Below are 20493 nucleotides of genomic sequence, written 5' to 3' on the forward strand. Positions count from 1 at the left end.
AAATTAACATTAAAAAAAGAAAAAAACTTAAAAAGATGTTTAAATTACACGTTAACTCAATCCTATGAAAAACAAGCAGTGAGGAGTAAACATGAGATTTTACAATTATTTTTTTTTTAATTTTTTTTTAACGTTCATTTATTTTTGAGACAGAGAGAGACACAGCATGAACGGGGGAGGGGCAGAGAGAGAGGGAGACACAGAATCAGAAGCAGGCTCCAGGCTCTGAGCCATCGGCCCAGAGCCCGACGTGGGGCTCGAACCTGCGGACCACGAGATCGTGACCTGAGTCGAAGCTGGACACTTAACCGACTGAGCCACCCAGGCACCCCTACAATTATATTCTTTGAAAATATTTCACCTACTCAACCCAGAGGTAAACACTATAAAAGTTTTTACAAACACTAGTTTATTTCCAATTGGAAATATTAGAATTGACATGCTGTTTTATGAAATTAACAGAAAAGCAATGGCTCACATTACAGGAAAAGAAAATTTTCTGAATAAATCAAGTCTAAGTTGTATTTTTTCATCCCACCACCTTCAAAATACACTACACATAAAGCCTTGTCACCTAACAAATATGAAAGCTTGTGCTGAATGTTAGATAGGTTAGGTTATTCAAGTAGTGATTGGCATTCATTCTTTCCTACCACTCCTTCTATATGCCTTACTGAACCTCAGGCACAGGAAAGCTAAAAGAAAATAAAACCAGAAAACTAAATTTCCCAGATTTCACCTAACAGTTAGCATTAGGAATCAGGTTCTACCAGTAAAGCCTCATTGTGAGACCTGGAAAGCAAAAGTGAAGTAAAGAAAATTTGGAAGCTATCCTTCTAATGTTAATTTAAGTGGTAAACAATGACACAACAGAATCAATGATGAGAAACAGTTACAGTAACTTTACTCACCAGATGCAAGGATATCAAGAAGCAGTCACATCACAGATTCAGCATTCCTATGACAGGTCCCTGGTTTTATCTTCCTGACCTTTCAGCTATGGCTTTATGTTCTTAAAAATATAATCCAGTGATGGTCCTCTGACTCCGACTCTTCGAAACCAACCAATGATTTTTTTTTTTAAGTATCAAATTCTCTGTATAAAGTAACTTTCCACCTGAGAATCCTAAAATACTGTTTGTATCTTGCAAAGAATGCTCACAGATATAAGTTTAAACTGTGCATTGGCTGTATTTATTCTCCCTCTCCCCAATGTAGAAGTCAAATACACAAGAATTAGTGTTATTCTGTACTACAATTATGAAGTGAAAATTTGAGGTGAAAAGAATTCAAAGTTCTCTTAGCAGTAGTATGAAATGACTATGACAATTAGAGCAACATAAGAGCAACATTTAATGAAACCAATATTGCACTGTTAACTAAAATTTAAATTAAAAAAAGAAAGAAAATAATAACACTGAATTATCTTTTCTTGGCTAAATAAATTTATCAGTAATATACAAAGCTATAGCTATGGTCATTTTTTTTAATTTCTTTTTTTAACATTTATTCATTTTTGAAAGGCAGAGAGAGACAAAGCGCCAATGGTTGAGGGGCAGAGAGAGAGGGAGACACAGAAACAGAAGCAGGCTCCAGGCTCTGAGCTGTCAGCACAGAGGCCAACGTGGGGCTCAAACCCTCAGACAGCGAGATCATGACCTGAGCCGAAGTCGGCCACTTAACCGACTGAGCCACCCAGGCGCCCAGCTATGTTCATTTTTTTAAAACGTTCTTGGGGCGCCTGGGTGGCTCAGTCAGCTGAGCGTCTGACTTCAGCTCAGGTCATGATCTCACATTCTCCGAGTTCGAGCCCCGCGTCAGGCTCTGTGCTGACAGCTCAGAGTCTGGAGCCTGCTTCGGATTCTGTGTCTCCCTCTCTCTCTGCACCCCCCCCCCATTCTCTCTCTCTCAAAAATAAATAAATATTAAAAAATTTTATATTGAAAACATTTCTTTCACTCTGATTATCAAAGAAATATATGCTGGGGTGCCTGGGTGGCTCAGTCAGTTAAGCACCCAATTCCTGGTTTCAGCTCAGGTCATGATCTCAAGGTTGGTGGGATCGAGCTCCACGTTGATTGATCTCTGCATTGACAGCACAGTGTGCTGGGGATTCTCTCTCTCCTCTCTCTGGCCCCCTCTGACTTGCTGTCTCTCAAAATAAATAAACATTAATTTTTTTTTAAGAAGTATGTGCTTATTGCGAATTGTATGGGAAATACAGAAATGTTTAAAAATTTTGATAATCCCCACCCCCCACTACTACATGCACTGATTAACAAGTATACATGTACAACTTAATATCTTAGTTTAGCACATGGGCAATCATTTTCCCTTGAAACACTCCATAATTGTTAATGGATGGTACAGGCAGATGTGCCTAATGTAACCATCCCCCTTCATTGAAAATATAAGTAATTTTCAATTGTTCTTTCATATAAATAATGCTTCGCTGAATATTTCTGGATAGAAAGCTTTTTTTTTCTTTCTTTCAGAGTTTATTTTTAAGTAACCTCTACACCCAACATGGGGCCCAAACTTATGACCCTGAGATCAGGAGTTGTAGGCTCCAGCGACTGAACCAGCCAGGTGCCACAGAAAACTTCTTTTAAGGATAAACAAAAAATGTTATATATCCATAAAATATTATTCAGCTATAAAAACAAATGGTGCAGTCTAGTAATTCCTCAAAATGTTAAACATAAAGTTACCTTACGACCCAGTAATTCTGCTCCATACCTATGATAAATTAAAACATACATCTACATAAAGTTGCATATGAATATTCATAGCAGTATTCATAATAGCCAAAATGTGGGAACAACTCAAATATCTATTAACTGATGAATAAATAATATGTGGTATATCCATACAACTTATATTCACCCATAACAAAGAATCAAATGCTGATACATGCTACAACACTGAAGAACCTTGAAACATCTGCTAAGTGGAAAAGCCACTCACAAAAACACACAATACTGTATGGTCCTATTTATATAAAATGTCCAAAGGAGGCAAAACCAGAGAGACAAAGAACAGATTACTAGTTGCCAAGAGCTGCGAGAAATGGAGGAATGGGGAATGACTGCTAATTCTTTTTGGAGATGATAAAAATATTCTAAAATTAGATAGTGCTGATGGTTGTGCAACACTGACTTATACATACTTTAAAAGGTGAATCACGCTATTTGAATTACAATCCTGACACCAATTCCGAGGTACAAAACACACCAACACCAAGCTATTCTCCAACACCAACTGGGTGTCCTATAACTCAACTCAATTCTAACGCTATACCTAGAGACAGCATGAGATCCCATAGGCTAAGGGGCTCATTCCTACAAGACTGCCCCGCCCTTCAGAAACCAATCATTAGTCCAGACTGTCATCTGTGCTGAAGGTCCCAGGACACCCTCCTCAGGTGTAATTAATATGCTACAACAGCTCACACAAGTCTAAAAAACATTTTAGTTAGAAAATTACCAGTTTATTATGAAAGGATATATATAATTCTGGAACAGTCAAATGGAAGAGATGAACAGGGATAGGAAAAGGGCACATAGCTTCCATAATCTGAGTATGTCACTCCTCCCAGCACCTTGACGTGTTCACAAACCAAGAAGTTATCTTAACTTCATCCTTCGTGGTTTTATGAAGAGGCTTTATTACACAGTCATGACTGATTAAATCACTGGCCATTGGTGACTAAGCCTGCAGCCCCTGGCCCTCTCTAGGTCAGAGGAGTGGGTTCTCCAGGCAATCAGCTGCCATCCTTTAGTGCTTCCAAAAAGTTACCTCATTAATGTTACAAAAGACACCTTTAAGGCTCTCTTCACTTAATAAATCCCAAGGGGGTGGGAGGGAGGGGAGGGTGGGTGATGGGTATTGAGGAGGGCACCTTTTGGGATGAGCACTGGGTGTTGTATGGAAACCAATTTGACAATAAATTCCATATATTGAAAAATAAATAAATAAATAAATAAATAAATAAATAAATCCCAAGGGTTTTAGGAGTTCTGCACCAAAAACAGGGAAGACCCAAAAGATTATTTATTGTAAATAACATCACATAAATTACCTCAAGAAAGGTGCCATTAAAAAAAAAGAAAACAACCTCCTCCCTCAAGAAAGGATGAGGATTATTTCCTTAGGATATACTCTCAGAGACAAAAATACTACTCTTTTATATATTCCAAACTGCTTATGAAACAAACAAACAACGTTCTACACTCCCTCCAGCAATGTATTTGGTACCTGTTTCACTGTATTCAGGTCAATTGGAACCATTTCTTAAATCTTAAATCTGGTAAGAGAAACTTATAAAACACATTTTCCCATATTTTAGTCATTTTTTTTCCTTTGCAAAGGGTCAGTTCTCAGCCTTTAAAATAGACATCTTTATGCACACAATTGTTACACTATACACAAATGCTTCAATTTCTCAAGAAACAAAGAAATTAGTTATTAACCATTTTGGTCAGCAATAACGAACTTGTCCTAACTCTGTTCTACTTTGGCTTTAACTTTAAAACTTTCCTTGAAGTCAAAATACTTTTTAAAAACAGTCACAGGAAGCACTCTCCTCCTTAAATAAGCAGATTATAAGGACACTACACTGAATCCACCTGGGTTACACGAATTTCCAGTTTCCTGACTGCAATTCACTTTTAAATGCTTTTTTTTTTTTTCAACGTTTTTATTTATTTATGGGACAGACAGAGACAGAGCATGAACGGGGGAGGGGCAGAGAGAGAGGGAGACACAGAATCGGAAACAGGCTCCAGGCTCCGAGCCATCAGCCCAGAGCCCGACGCGGGGCTCGAACTCACGGACCGTGAGATCATGACCTGGCTGAAGTCGGACGCTCAACCGACTGCGCCACCCAGGCGCCCCGCAATTCACTTTTAAGTGAAATGTCCAACTGACTCCAGATATGTTTTAAAATAGGGGTGCCTGGGTAGCTCAGTTGGTTGAGCATCCAACTCTTATTTCAGCTCTGGTCATGTTCTCACAATTGATGGGTTGAGTCCCACATTGGGTTATGCACTCTAATAGCATGGAGCCTGCTTGGGACTCTTTCTCCCACTCTCTATGCCCCTCCCCAACTTGTGTGTGTGTGTGCTCTCTCTCAAAAATTAAAATAAAAATACACCTAAAAAAAAATAATATAAAGTAGCAGAAATGAAATATTTATTAACTTTCTATAAGCCAAGTACTTAATATGTACCTCATTTAATTCTACCGAACCTATTACCGTCACTTAATAAAAAAAGAAAATTAAAGTCACCAAGACTGAGGGCTGACCATGCAGCAAATATGTGGCAAAGTTATGGATCAAACTAAGGTGTGCTTGGGGCACCTGGGTGGCTTAGTCGGGTCAAGTGTCTGCCTCTATTATGGCTCAGGTCATGATCTCAAAGTTCATGGGTTAAAGCCCCGCATCAGGCTTCGTGCTGACAGTGTGAGGCCCGCTTGGGATTCTCTCTCTCCCTCTTGCTCTGCCCATCCCTGGCTCATGCTCACTCTCTCTCTCTCTCTCTCTCTTTAAAAAAAAAATAAAACCAACAAAAAGAACCCTAACATGTGCCTAATTCCAAAGTCCATATTCTTTCTGCCACTTTACAATGCTTCCCAAGTCACTGACTCTGGAAATGAGACAAGATTTTCAACACCAGTACTGCCATTTAATATGTGACTAATTTGAGCTTTAGTGTGTATCATTTTTAGAAAAACAAGGTATTTATTCACAAATACAAAAATGGGAGACTACAAATTCACTGTGAGATGGAAATCTAAAACAATACCTATTTCTTAAACAGTAAAATGTACAGAATTCTATATATTCTTCAATTTGTATCAAGATTCACTGAACCTTCCAGCATTTACAAACTTGTGATCACTGACTGAAAAACATTTTTTGAGGAACTGACTGCCAGTCTCCACTTCAGACAATAAACACATCATTTCTCAGTAGAAAAGGCCACATCAAGCACAATGCCTTTTATTCTTCTTTACCACATGAGAAATGTCTTCAGGATTATATGCACCAACCAGGAAGTAGCACTACAAGTTAAGAGAAATGGCTACTTAGCTTACTTAAGAAGAAAGAGTACAGGAGCTTGTGAGCAAGCACTAATACAACAAAGAAAAAGACAAAATCAAAAACAATAAAAATAAGGTAAGAAACCAGCTTTCTACTCTACCAAAGGTAATGAATACAGCTATGATAAAGAAAAAGTCATTTAAACCATACAACTTTTAAAGGACTCTTTATGAGCTTTAAAAACTACTTTTAGTCACGAGCAACTACTTGGTAAGATTAGGACTGATTTCCAAAGCATGAAATATGCCAATACATATTACAAGGATGTGCACATTCATGAAACAAAAATCAACACGAACGTTAATACAAGAATTCTTACACTTAAAACCTTTTTCCAAGCACTCCTTCACTCCTCATTCCGACATATGAAAAAGGGTAACGACATGCACCTGGCTAGCTCAGTGGGAAGAGCATGCAGACTCTCGATCTTGGGGTTGTGGGTTCTAGCCCCCTGTTGGGTACAGAGATTACTAAAAATAAATGAATTTTAAAAAATAAAATAAAAGAGGTCGAAGTATCTAGTGAAATAGTCTTGGATAGATGAAAGCCTTTAATAAAACATATTTTTCTTCGAAAATTATTTTAATATTAAGACATTGGGAGGACTTGGGACAGACCAAAAAACAATCTTTATATACAGCCCCAAATTTTTTACCCTAGGGCTATTATTAAAATAAGTCCACTGTACACAGAATCATGTACTGTTTTCCTTAGCTGGTACAACACAATCAAGCTATTGTGCAATGGTAAAAGAGCTCTTAAGAAAAAATTACTGCTGAAGTAATTTTTGAGTCGAGGTGACTTACCACATTTTACTCTCCATAAACACCATTGTTTTTAATCACAACTTTACTTACAGCTTTACCCACTGTCAAACAAAATTTTCACTTTTCAATGAGATCCTTTCAAACGAAAGTAATGCCTTTATGATCACAGTATTTGCTAAATTGTTTACTAAGTGAAAAAACATTTGCTAATCAATTTGCCTAAAAGGACATTCAACAAAACATTACCAGTGGTGATCTTACTGTGACAGAATTATGGACGTGTGGGTTTTTTAACATATATGTATACTCTGATTCTCTGCATCAAATATGTTATTTTTTTAGTGCTTGTGCATAAGAGACAGATCCTGAGTTAAATGATAAGAAATATAGGTGCCATATTTTAATTCATTATCACCAATGAAAATCCACTTATTAACGTAAAGACAAATGTTGCTCAAAAACCGTCAGTAGGTCGACAAAGTTCAATTTTTAAATGAAGCTCGTCAGGAAAATTTTAAATAAATTTCCTAAGATAGGTGCCTATAAGAAAGTAACCTTATGGTGGGGGGAGGGGAAATGGTGAGATGAGGGAGGAAAACAGTTTGGAACATCTAGGTGATCAGAGGAAAAGACAAAAGACAAAAACTACTAAAACCTGAGAAACAGGACAACATCATTTTGTTGATTTAAAGATTCACAGAAGAAATCAGAGTAGCAAGAAGTAAATTATCAGAGACAGCAGGTAAAGCACTTAGAGGATAATGGGCAAAAGGTGAAAAACAAAAAGGTGGGGGGGTGGGTAACGAACAAAACACAAAACACTGAACTCCGATGTATTTATGTCAATCTTTCTGAAAAGCAAATTTTAAAATAAAAGTTACCTACTAATTTATGACTCAAATTGAATCGGCTCTCAGTTCTTCACCAGAAAAAGAACACCTTACAATGAACACAGCAACTCAGTAGCAAAAACAAAAACACCTTCAGAGGCATCTCAAGGTCTTATGTGCCTGGAACTAGTTAAAATTAAGTATGCAGTTAAACAACTGATAAACAAACATACAAATAGTTTTTACACATTAAAAGAATCTACAAATCATCGTCAGATGTTAAGGGACTGTAATTTTGAAGAACAAAAAACTTACAGCTCTGAGGTAAACCCATGACTGAACTGACTTCCTGACTACAATGAAGAAATTATCTTTAAGCCGAAATAAGTAACTCAACTAGTTTAAACCACAAAACATTGTCAATATTCAAGCATTTTTATCCATAAAAACAATTTCATATAGTTCTACCCAGTGGTCTGCTGATAAATATTTAATAACCACTTCTCTGGAAAAAAGGTCCTGATTTGTACCTTTTGCAGACTACCATGTTGTAGAGTCCACAGCCAGTTTCGAGCTGCCACCATGTCATCACTGAACACAGAGCTGGAGAGATGCACAAGATCAGCTCACCAGCTCCAACACACCATTAGTTTTTCCCAATACTCTCATCTAAGCATCATCAGCACAGTTCGTAAATTTTCTCATCCTTTCCTTACATCAGGCTTTTACCTGAATAATTCTGTTTCCTACTTCCCTACATTAGAAGGAATACATTTTTGACACTTTGAGATATCAGTGCACTGAAATCCATTCACAATAAAGAATAGATGAGGCTGGTACCTCATTTTATTCATTCAATACTTTTTTACTAAACACTTATCTAGTGCCTGGGCACTGTGACAGCAAGGAACAAGAAAAAGGAGCTCCTTGCTCTCATAAAGTTATAACTGATTTTAGGACACAATAAAAAAATTAAAAATATATTATCTTAAGGTCTGAAGAACGCAGTAGTGTAGAACAGTGATGGGAGGGTGCTATTTTAAACTGAGTGGTGAGGAAATGAGGTGATATTTAAGCTGAGATCTTAAAGATAAGAGGCCAGCCTTACAAAGATCTGGGAACCATCATTTCAAAAGGGCACAGGAAACAACTAGTATAAAGAAATCCCTGGGGTGCCTGGGTGGCTCAGTAGGTTACGTTTTGGCTCAGGGCATGATCTCAAGGTTTGTTGAGTTCGAGCCCCAAGTCAGGCTCTGTGCTAATAGCTCAGAGCCTGGAGCCTGCTTCAGATTCTGTGTCTCCCTCTCCCTCCGCCCTTCCCCCACTCACACTGTCTCTGTCTGTCTCAAAAATAAACATTTTTTTAAAGCCCTACGCAAGAACAAGCAAGGCATGTTTGAGGAATTAATTTGTGGCTAAAGGCTTATGATAAGGAAAGGTGAGCTACTCTGAGAGGTTGTCAAATCTGTATTATATAAACAGAATGTGAGTGAGCTTGTATTTCCTGAGTGAGTACGGTTTGTATTTTATTCTGAACAGATGGGGAAGAGTACTTTGAAAAAGCTATTCTATGAATGAATGAATGCATACTTTAACAACCCTTTATGAGACTCGGTTCACAGCGTATTATTTATTTATATTCACTTTTCTCAATATTATCATTTTGGTTACTTCACAATCCACCTAGAACAATATCAAGTTAAAGCAGGCTATAGTAGGCCTCCAACTATGAATACACCTAAAAATAAACTTAGAGATTTGACTACATATCACTTCAGAAATAATGATCTTATTAATCCAAGATGGGTATTTCATATACAAAATGCTAACATATGAATTCAGGTAGGCCAATGTCAAATTCTAATGAAGACTATGTAATTAGTCTACAAAATAGAACAATTAATTCAAAACTGTAGGCAATAATGTACGCCTAATGCATAAAAAGTTATTCATTTAGAAACTTCTAAGTCACCTATTTTAACAATTTATTTAAAGGATTTTTTTTTAATCAACAGGAAATGAGACTTATAACTCAGAAAAAAAAGAGTTTAAAAATAAATAAATTTTAGGGGCACCTGGCTGGCTTAGTCAGTGGAGCGTGTGACTCTTGGTCTCAGGGTTGTGGATTCGAGCCACACATTGGGTGTAGAGATTATTTTAAAAGATAATCTTCAAAATTAACTAATTAACTGACTTTAAAAAGATTTTTTTTTAATTTTTTTTTTTTCAACGTTTATTTATTTTTGGGACAGAGAGAGACAGAGCATGAACGGGGGAGGCGCAGAGAGAGAGGGAGACACAGAATCGGAAACAGGCTCCAGGCTCTGAGCCATCAGCCCAGAGCCTGACGCGGGGCTCGAACTCACGGACCGCGAGATCGTGACCTGGCTGAAGTCAGACGCTTAACTGACTGCGCCACCCAGGCGCCCCTAAAAAGATTTTTTAAAAATCTTGTCCCAGCATAATGAGATACTTAAAGTTTACATTATCGTTAACTTCCCTCACACTCCCATTTCCTACTTAAATATTAAATTGCAGCTTTAAAAATTCATTTAAATACATTCAAGTATTTTTCACTAAAGAGCACAAATATGTTTATAGATATTATTCAATAAAATTGTGCACACTAATGTAGCTAACTGCTAGCTTACCAAAGAACTACAATAAGGCTACTTACAGTTCTCCCCCCTTTTTCGAGGGGGTGGTAAATAGGCAGTGCAATACCAAGAGGACAAGGCATACTCATAAATTTTTGTACAGTGAAAAGCTCTAAAACTATGAGACCTCTTTTTGACCTCTCTACAAAAAAAATTAAGAAATGCTAAGTAAATGTCAGGTAAGCCACATTCTTGATCATAGTTTTCTTTAACAAAAGGAGTTTGGTAATAGACAAGCAACTACATTTTGGCTCCCAATCTCACTTGAACCAATGTCACTGATAAAAGACAGGCAAAATATAGCCCAACTTGAAGAACCTAGTAAGTCCATGTAAATCACCAACATTCAGAATTCAAGAAACAGCCCAAAAGAAGTATGCAGCAAGCCAAAAGTAGTTTGTCACCCTACTTCCAAATCAGGCTTTCCTTCTCTTTATTCCATTTACCTTACCCTCTCTGTTCCTTTCCTACCTCCTCTGTCCCTTACCATTTTCCTGTGTATTTTCACTTTCCATACACAAAAAGTGATTTGAACACAGTTTTTCCTCTTGTATCTCAATGTCTTTATGTAATTTTTACAGGACTTTATAGTTTTAGGTGAAACATTTTTAGTCAAAATAGTTTTAGTTATAGAAACATACATAAAAGTTGTTATCAAAGACCTGAATAACAAGTTAAGCGGTCACTCATTTAGCAAATGTGAATGCTCATCCAGTGTGAGTCATTATACTGAGGATCCTTTAATGAAAAGAAAGCTCTTTCCCCAAGGAAAGAGCAAAACTCTAAAGCAAAACTGTGCTTGGCAGGTTTAACAAAGTTCCAAGGAGGCCTGCGTACCTGGTGTGGAGTAAACCAAGGAGAAACTAGTAGGACATGTCATCAGAGAGGCTGGAGGCACAGATTATGGAGGGCCCTGTAGGCCCTGTTGTATTCTGGCTTTTACTCTGATTAAGGAAAGCCACTGAAAGGTTTAAAGATATAAGTAAAATAATCAAACTTTCATTTCAAAAGGATCACTCTGGCTACTGTGTTCAGAAAAGCGGAGAAGCAGCAAAAAGACCAGGAAGGAGACAACTAAAATAAGACAGGCAAGAGATAATGGTGGCTTAGAGAGAGAAGCAGCAGGTGAAGATACCAAGTTATGGTTGTATTCAGACTTACAGTAGATTTTAAGATAAATACAGGACATACTTTCATTATACATTATTTTGAATCAGAAGAAGTGGGAGTATGAGAAAGAGGAGTCAAGAATTTCTATAAGGTTTCAGCCAGAAAAACTGAAAGAAGGAAGGAGTTATCACCTAATAAGACAAGGGAGACTGGAATAGGAATAATCATTGGGGTGGGAGAGCAAGAAGGATGAGGGCAGTTTTGACTTATTTAATGTGGGATATTTACTTGGGAATGTTGACTTGGCAGTTGGGTACACATGTCTGGAGATTAGGAAAGAGAAGCTGAAGGTAACATTTTTAGTTTGAAATATATGATAATTCTAGCTAGAGGATAGGATGAGATTACAAACACTACATATAAATATAGAAGAGGTTTAAACATAGAGCTCTGGGATACTGCCTTATTTTTTAGAAGTTGGGGCAACAAAACAGAACCAGCAAAAGAAACTGAATATAAGGAGTAGTGTCCCAGAAGCAAAAGGAAAAAAGGTTTCAAAGATAAGAAAATTATCAACCATGTCAAATGCTGCTGCTACTACAACCAAAAGGATTAAGACTGAGAAGTGACTAGGGAATGTATCAGCAAGGAGGTCATTAGGAATCTCAACAAGAGTAGAGTAAAAAAGAAAAAAAACCTGAAGGTAATGGATCCAAAAGAGATAGCACTGATGACCACAAAAAACTCATACAGAAAACAGCACCTGAAGAAAAGTGTGGTGTTGAGGGAGGTTTGTTTGTTTTTTTTAAAGATGGGATATATTTCAGCATATCTCTACACCAACAGGAATGATCCAGTAAAAATGGGAAGCAGTGATGACGCAACTCATTGGCAGGCAGGAGACTGGTATGAATACAGAGGCAATGCAATGTCCTTGACAGCAGGGGATAGAACCAAGGGCAGAAGAATAGAGGCCATGGTCATAGCATAATACAAAATCCAGACAGTGTAGGTAGAGAGGCAAAACTTTTCTTCTGATTGCTTTCATTTTTAATATACAAGAAGTAATGTCATTAGCTGAAAATGAAAAGAAGTGCTGAAGTTTTCAGGAAAGATGTAAAATGGTCATTGAGGGGAAGTGGGAGAGTGATTCAACCGGGGAAATGTACTACAATTACAGAACTGTGGGCAGCATGAAGGGCCCTCCTTAGGTCTGGTCACTGGTCATGAATTTACCAGGAGACCAGGTCAGCAGTGTTGTTTTCCTCAAGCTACACTCAAGGTGACATACAGGATGGACTAGATGCAGCACTGAATTGGGGGAAGAGAGGCAAATTGCGAGAGGAGTACAGTGAAGAAGTGCTATAGGGAAATGAGGGTGTACAAAAGGTAGAAACTGTAACACGGACCATGGATTCAAAGCATGGACATGGCAGAAGGGGTACTTGTGACAGTAAAAAAAGGTGGTGGCAGCAATGGGCTATAGGTCCCAGACACAGAAGTACTGTTTAAGTGGGGATAATTTACAGAAGCTGGAAAGGTACAATGTTGGGGTCCTGGTGGAATGCCTGAAACTGAGTCGTATGAAATAACCTTAATAAACTAAGGGCGGGTCTAGTTAAAAAGTTCTAGAATTACTTTAATACTAAAGCAAAACCTCTCCTTGGACATAGTGAGCCTGCAGATGAGGCCAACTGGAAGGTGAAGAGAATGTAATAGAAAAATTGTATCACAAAAATTGTAGGTAGAAGATTCCCAGACATGGAATCCCCAAAAAACCCATTTCCAGCACTTCTGAAGAAAGGGTCCACTTTGAACAACTGCCCAATTCAGAAGGCACCAAAGTCAGATCATAACGGGATGAGCCATGCTAAAATCAAACCTTTCCCCCCAATCCCCTTTCCTCAATGAGCTGGACCCTGGACAGGTGAATTGGACAGCATTTTAAAAAGGTAATGGTAAAATAAGAGACACCTACCAGGACTCCTGCTCCAAAGCAGGCTTCTAGATCTCAAGAAGTTCTGAGCTAGAAAAGCTCTAAATTAAGAGTTTTAACAATGAATATTATACTGAACTGTGCCTTCTAACAACAAAATAAGACTATTACTGACAAAGGAGCACAAGAATTTTTATTATCTAAAAGTGACTAGAAAAGCTATCTGATCTTCCTAAAAGCTCATCCACAGGCAGGGAAATCCTTAATCTACAGGGACAGTTTAAAGGTATAGGGTGAGAGAGTTGTTTTCTGCGTAAACTTTATCAAATCCCATCCACTACACCTAACAATTCCACAAATATCCATGGGTTCCCGCTATATTAAGTGCAAAATATACTCAATTGCTCAATATACATAATATACTCAATGCTCAATTGCTTTATTAAGCAAAAAGTGGGAGAATATTAAGCTAAATGAAACAAAATTATTTTACTAAGTTGTTTTACTGAAAGATGCCTATAATAATTCAATCATAAAGATTCAACTGGAAATCTTAGCATGAATTTGTAACTGGGAAAGAGAGAAAATGAAAATATCAGCACTCATGGGTTAGTCATTTTCAAAGACACCTAAATTTAATATGAAATCATCTAAGGCTTTCTAGGAAAAAGGGAGGTTTGTTTTACTACAATCCATTGTGACTAAAATGCATTTGCAGGTATTTTATGGTGTCTTGATAAAGACAGCTTATTACCAAGTCTTTTGGCTTGCAGTTCAGAACTCCCTTTGGATGGGAGCCTACAACTCTTTCAGCTAAATCCTGCTCTGTTCATTATTTGTTAGTATTATAGAAATGTTCAAGTATTCTTAAGCTTTGAAGTGAGGTACCAGGACACATAAAGTTAATTATTAATACGTTAAATTCCAAGTTTCTCCACATGGTATGCAAAAAACCCAGAATAAATCCCCTCACCTAACTAGGAACTAAGGAAGAAGGATAAGCACACATTTCACATCTTTCTTCTCCAGAATGCACAGGGAACCCATAATGTTCCCCCTCCATGACAGATCTAAAACATCACAATCATTTAATATTCAATAAAATGTTAAAATATTTCATGGGAATGGAGATTAAGAACAATGTAACAGATGAATACCAATATGCATTTCCAATTGTGAGAAAAAACTTGATACTTTCTTAATCTATACAAATTCGAGAACAGGTATAATATGCTTTTTATCAGCATCATTTAAAAAAATTTTTTTTTAGTATTTACTTTTGAAGGAGAGAGACAGAGTGTGAGTGGGGGAGGGGCAGAGAGAGAGAGGGAGACAGAGGGAGGGAGGGAGAGAGAGACAGAGACACAGAATCTGAAGCAGGCTCTTCAGTGCTGACAGCTCAGAGCCCAACGGGGGGCTAGAACTCACAAACCATGAGATCATGACCTGAGGTGAAGTCAGACGCTCAACTGACTGAGCCACCCCGGCGCCCCTATCAGCATCATTCTTAATCACTATTAATTATATCTGACAAAGGAAACACTTTGTATAGCACTCTCAAGGGTCCCAAAAAAACTTTACAAATCAACAAACTTCCTACTCCCATCCTGAAATAATACACATACCCTGAGAAAGAAAGCATCAACATTTCAAATACTCCAACAATTATAGAATGGTAAGGTTCTGGAATTTATTTAGACTCAAAACACTATAAAATCCTCCCAAGTAGTAATAATACTTTGAAAACACATTATTTTTTTTAAGATATAAAAACCTAGTCATTATGGGTTATTTCTTAAAAAAAAAAAAAAAAAATTAAAATGTCTCAATACTCTTCACTTGATCTTAGCCAAAAGGCCAGGAAGCGATAAAATGTCTCAATACTCTTAACTATCAGGAACTCTGATGAGGAAGTTCATTTCCAAACAAAATACACCAAGCATTTTTTATTCAACATATCACAGCTTGCATACACTTTCAAAATATTTTTTTCCTTATTAGAGAGGGGGACAAGGGAGGGCGGGGTGGGGAGGGTGTGTGTGGGGAGAAGGCGGGGGATCTCAAGCAGGCTCCACACCCTATTGGAAGCTCAATCCCATGACTCTGGGATCCTGACCTAAGCCCAAATCAAGAGACACTCACCTGGCTGGGCCACCCAGGCACCCCTTGTTTACACTTTTATTAAACATCACTATTAGCATCCACTGTTAGGTTTCTTATCAGCACCAGACTATCAGCAGTATATTGTCAAAGTAACTCTTCCTACTAGAAACATACATTTAAAGAAAAACTATCATAACCCTCTACAACTAAAAATTAAGGAATTACTTTCCATATTACTCCCAAGCACAGCGACAAAAAGTAGCCAATAAATCTAAAAATCTGAAAGCTCTATATGAAGGTCCCTATTTTTTCCAACAATGTGTAATGTAAGGTGTTAACAAGTCAAAAGGGTCCACCTAAAATGAAATGTTATCTATAAAAAAATTATTATCCTACATTATTTTGTAATAATCTAAACTGACTTTGGAACACATCGATTTGGCCTTCTGATGAGGCCAAATAAAATAAGCACTGTTTTGGAGCACCTGAGTGGCTCAGTCAGCTAGGCACCCGACTTTGGCTCAGGTCATGATCTCACAGCTCATGGGTTAGAGCCCCCCCCCCCCAAGTCCAGCTCTGTGCTGACAGCTCAGAGCCAGGAGCCTGCTTCAGATTCAGTGTCCCCCTCTCTCTCTGCCCCTCCCCTGCTCACACTCTGTCTCTGTCTCTCAAAAATAAATAAACATTAACAAAATTTTTTTACATAAGCACTGGTTTTTTTAATCCTATGTATAAGACAAAAAGAGGCAATGCAACCTTACATTCAGAATAAACTCAATACTACAAATAGCATTCTCTTTTTTAGTAATCAGTTTCATCACGGTCGCAATACTAGATAGAAAAGCCTAAACATGGAACCATGAATTATTACTAATAGTCCTTCCCTTTTCAGCATGATCAAGTCAATACTGCATTTATTTGCAAATGGTGGCTACAAGGTCAAATCAAACTTCTGAATAGGTGCTTTACTGAAAACATTTCTTGTAGAAAAGGAATCCACTGTTTTTCCTTGGAGATGTTTAAAAATAGAAAATGCTGTATAGCAAAGATTACTTACAGAAAACAACCACAAGTACATTACTCTTCAATAAATACACTGTACCAAATTTATCCAGTGGGGAAGAAGGAGAAAATAAAAATACTAGGGTGTTAAATGTCTTCCTCCCTTCATTTTAAAATGTAGACTGCTTTCATTAAACAGACAATATGGAAATTCATTGTCTCAGCCCCATGAAGTTACTTATTAACCACTAAACAGACTGTTAGGGATCTACACTTCCTGCACTCCACCTGCCATCTTTCCCAACTTTAAGTAGGCAGCAGGGGTACAAGACAGTCCCAACTTGCAACATCGATCATGAGGAAAGAACTTCACGCTCAGGTTAAAGCCATAATTGTGGGTTTCGTTTGCTTCTAGAAACTCAGCAACCAACTCAGGTGCTAGTACATAATGGGTGCTTAATGAATACCGGTTGAATAGGGTTTGATTGGTGCAACATTAGTTTTCCTTTCCCCCTAACTTCAGAGTTCCCTCTAGATCAAAAAGCAACTTACGACCAGGCCACCACGGTCCCCCACAAAGCCCATAAACTTCATTCATTCATAAGGAAAGAGAATGTAGGGGGGGGGGGTGTCTCAAAAAAACAAAATAAAATCCACTTCTTTAATTTCTTCGCTCTTTCAGAAGAAAATCAGAAATAGCACTTGTTTTTAAATAACAGAAAATGTCTACCAACTTCCCTCAAAATGAAAACTTCCACATTTCAACCATATTTTCTACACTTGTAACATGGAAAACTGATTATCAACACTATGTATACATTGGGTAAAAGCAAGAAACACGAATATAAAGAAAAACTACATGTTGTCTGCCAACGGTTTTCCCTCGAGTCAAGAGGGCTGTATTCCTAAATTTTACTAGCTCTGAAATCAGTTTCGAGGTTTCAAGATTCGCTCATTCATTCAAATACTTTACTGAGCACCTACTATAAGCCAGGCACCTTAACAAAATGTGTCAATTCCGTGAAATGAACCTCAGCACCAAATTCCCGTATAGAAGCTTATCATCTACAGTTACAGCAGCTAAAGAGAAATCCCAATGTTGTTTGAAGTACACATGAAGTCAGGCCATCGGGGCTCCTTTTCAGCTCTGAATGCGGCATCAGCGAGCCGCTACCTACCACACCCGTTACCAAAAATCACAACTAAAGCAGCAAGCGCTCGGTTAAGACAACCTGTAAGAGTAACACGAGCTTCTCCGAGGAGGTGGTCAGTCAGGGCTTTCTCTCCGGGGCCCAAAGAGAACCGCGGCGAGACACGCGGGCTGAACGCGCCGCACGCCTCAGGCGAGAGTCGGGGCTCTGGAGGCTGGGGGGGGCTCCCCGCCCCCCCAACTCTCACCTGGAAGACCCCGACCTTCTCCGCCCACCCCCTCGCGCCTTCCTCCTGACTCCCAGACCTGCAAAGTTGGGGGGGAGGGGGGGTCTTTTCATTTCCATTTTACATCAGGCGGGCGGTTGGCTCCCTCAGCCGCCCGTCTGTCGTGAATTTTGAACTGAGCATGTAACCATTTCTCAGAAGGAAAGGGAAGAAAAACCAAAGGCAGGGTCCGCAGGAAGACCTCGCCCAGACCTGAAAATGGAGCCGCAGGCTCAGCCCACAGCGCGCGGGGGGTAGGGCCGGGCCGCGCTCCCCACCGAGCCCGTGGCGACCGGGGTTCGAGGCTGCGGGCCCCCGCCCAGGAGGCCGCGAGGGCGAGGGGTGGGGGCCGGCGCTCGCCCCGGACCGGCGCTGCACTCACCGTCGCCTTTGTCTCTGCCGCCCGCTCCGGCCGCAGCCGCTCTCGGTGCCGGCTCCGCGGCTCCTGCCACCCCCACGCCCGCAGCTGCGCTCCCCGGCGCGCTCGCCGCTTCCTGGCCCCTCCCTCCCCGCCCAGGCTCGCGCGCGGGCGGAGCGAGAGGCGGCGCGCGCTCCGAGGAGCGAGGGAAGACTGCGCCGCCGCGCAGCTGCCGCCGCTCCGGCCCCACCCCTTGCCCCGCCTGGGCGTTGGACTCAGCCAGCGACCCCCACGAAGCGCAGCGCCAGCAGCTGCGCGCGTTGGGAAGCCCCTTCCAAGGAGAGACAAGGGCCGAGAGCGGGGGCTGGAGCCCGCCCGGGAAAGGACGTGCCGGAAGATGGCGACCAGGTCTGGGTGGGAGCGGACGACAGCCTCTCCTCGCCCTGCGCCGGGGGACTGGCAACGGTGGCTCGCGCCCCCTCCCTGGACCGCGCGGAGGGGAGGTGCCTGCACTCGAAGTGCGACCGCGAGCGCTGCCAGGCTGGCCGGGGTCGGCGCCCCGCCTTGGCACCGCTTGTCGGTTGGAAGTGTTCTAGAGACAGATACCCCGAAATCAAATCCCTGGACCACAGCTTTTTCTTAACGTCGGAATCGTTGAATCTGTCATCAACTAACTGGCTTTTACGGCCTAGAACTTCCACCTGACATTTGAAAAGTGTGAATGTACTCGTGTCCTGGATATCTGAGTCTTATTTAGCTGTACATTTTATATACCCCAGAAATCAGACACACCTAAGAGTGCCCATCTAGCAGCCAACATTCCACCAAAATGACTACAATAACTTTTCAGGCCTACCGCACTTGGAATATCATATAATACACACGTCTTCTCCACCTAGATGGATTATATTCGTGCAATATTAGTGGGTTTTTTTCTAAACGTATAATTCTCCCTTGCTCAAAAAGCAGTTCAAGACCTAGCCACGGTCCTTCTAGCTAGTTGCTCCGAACAAATACTTTGTGGGGTCCTTGGCTCCTTTCCTTCTCTCATCTTCACCTCCAAGCCTTCGAGCAAGCCTGCTAGTTGTACCCTCAAAATGAATCAGAATTAGACTGCTCATCACCTGCATTATTTCCATTTTCTCTTGTCTGGATCATACTTAAGTGGCCTGCTAAATGGTCTCCCTGCCCACCATTCACTCAGTCCCTTGTCAGAACAACAACCAGAATAAAGAATACTCTCTTGGGATGCCCTTGTGGCTCAGTGGGTTAAGCATACCACTTTGGCTCAGGTCCTGATCTTGGAGTCTGTGACTTCCATTCCCGCACTAGGCTCTCTGCTGTCCACGTGGAGCCTGCTTTGGATCTTCTGTCACCCGCCCCCCCCCCGCCCCGCCCACTCCCTGCCCCTCCCATGTTTGTTCTCTCTCTCTCTCTCTCTCAAAAATAAATAAACACTTCAAAAAAGAATACTCTCTTAAAAGTCAGCTCCTGGCTTATCTGGTCAAAATCTTCCAGTAGCTCTCTTTCACTGTCCGTAAAAGCTAAGGTCTTTATGGCGACCTACAAAGCCCTTGGTTTGCCTTTGCCCCTCACCTCTCCCACTCCAGCTCCAACCATCCTCCATCCTTTGTTGCTTGAATGTTCCTGACAGACTACTACTTAGGGCCTTTGCAAGAGTCATTCCTTCTGCTGGGAACATTTTTCCTGTGTCTACTTTCCCTCTTTTAACTCCTTGCTCAAATCTCACCCTAACTGCGATGCTTAGCCTGACCATGCTATTTAAAATTGCAACCACCCCAGGGTGCCTGTGTGGCTCAGTTGGTCAAGCCTCCCACAACCACTCAGGCCATGACCATGGGTTTTGTGAGTTTGAGCCCTGCATGGGGCCATGTGCTGAGAGCTCAGAGCCTAGAGCCTGCTTCACATTCTGTGTCTCCCTCTCTCTCTCTGCCCCTCCCCTGCTAGCACTCTCTCTCTCTAAAATAAATAAATGTTAAAAAATAAAATATATTGCAACTTCCCCAACCCCAACTCTCATTCCTTCCTAACTTGCTCTTTTTCTTTTCTTTCCATGACAGTTTATTTTTTATTTTTAATATATTTTTAAGTGTATTTATTTATTTTGAGAGAGAGAGAGTGAGAAGGGAAGGGGCAGAGAGAGAGGGAGAGAGAGAATCCCAAACAGGTTCTCGCTGTCAGCACAGA

The 20493-nt window shown here is 40.2% G+C and overlaps 1 protein-coding gene across 3 annotated transcripts in view; it reads right to left on the reverse strand.

The window, feature by feature from the left end:
- CDC42SE2 (CDC42 small effector 2) overlaps positions 1-20493 on the reverse strand; it is a 138659-nt gene that overhangs the window by 108923 nt on the left and 9243 nt on the right. For 2 of the 3 annotated variants that reach the window (XM_086704842.1, XM_086704832.1), the window contains exon 1: positions 18310-18450. The exons of the other annotated variant lie outside the window; for it this stretch is intronic. The gene's annotated coding sequence lies outside the window, so the exon portion shown is untranslated. Of the gene's footprint in view, positions 1-18309; positions 18451-20493 lie in introns of those variants that run through there. 3 annotated transcript variants of the gene reach the window in all.

This window comes from Puma concolor, chromosome A1 (genome assembly GCF_028749965.1).
Source record: "Puma concolor isolate L17-30 chromosome A1, mPumCon1.1.hap2, whole genome shotgun sequence".
Lineage (NCBI taxonomy): Eukaryota > Metazoa > Chordata > Mammalia > Carnivora > Felidae > Puma > Puma concolor.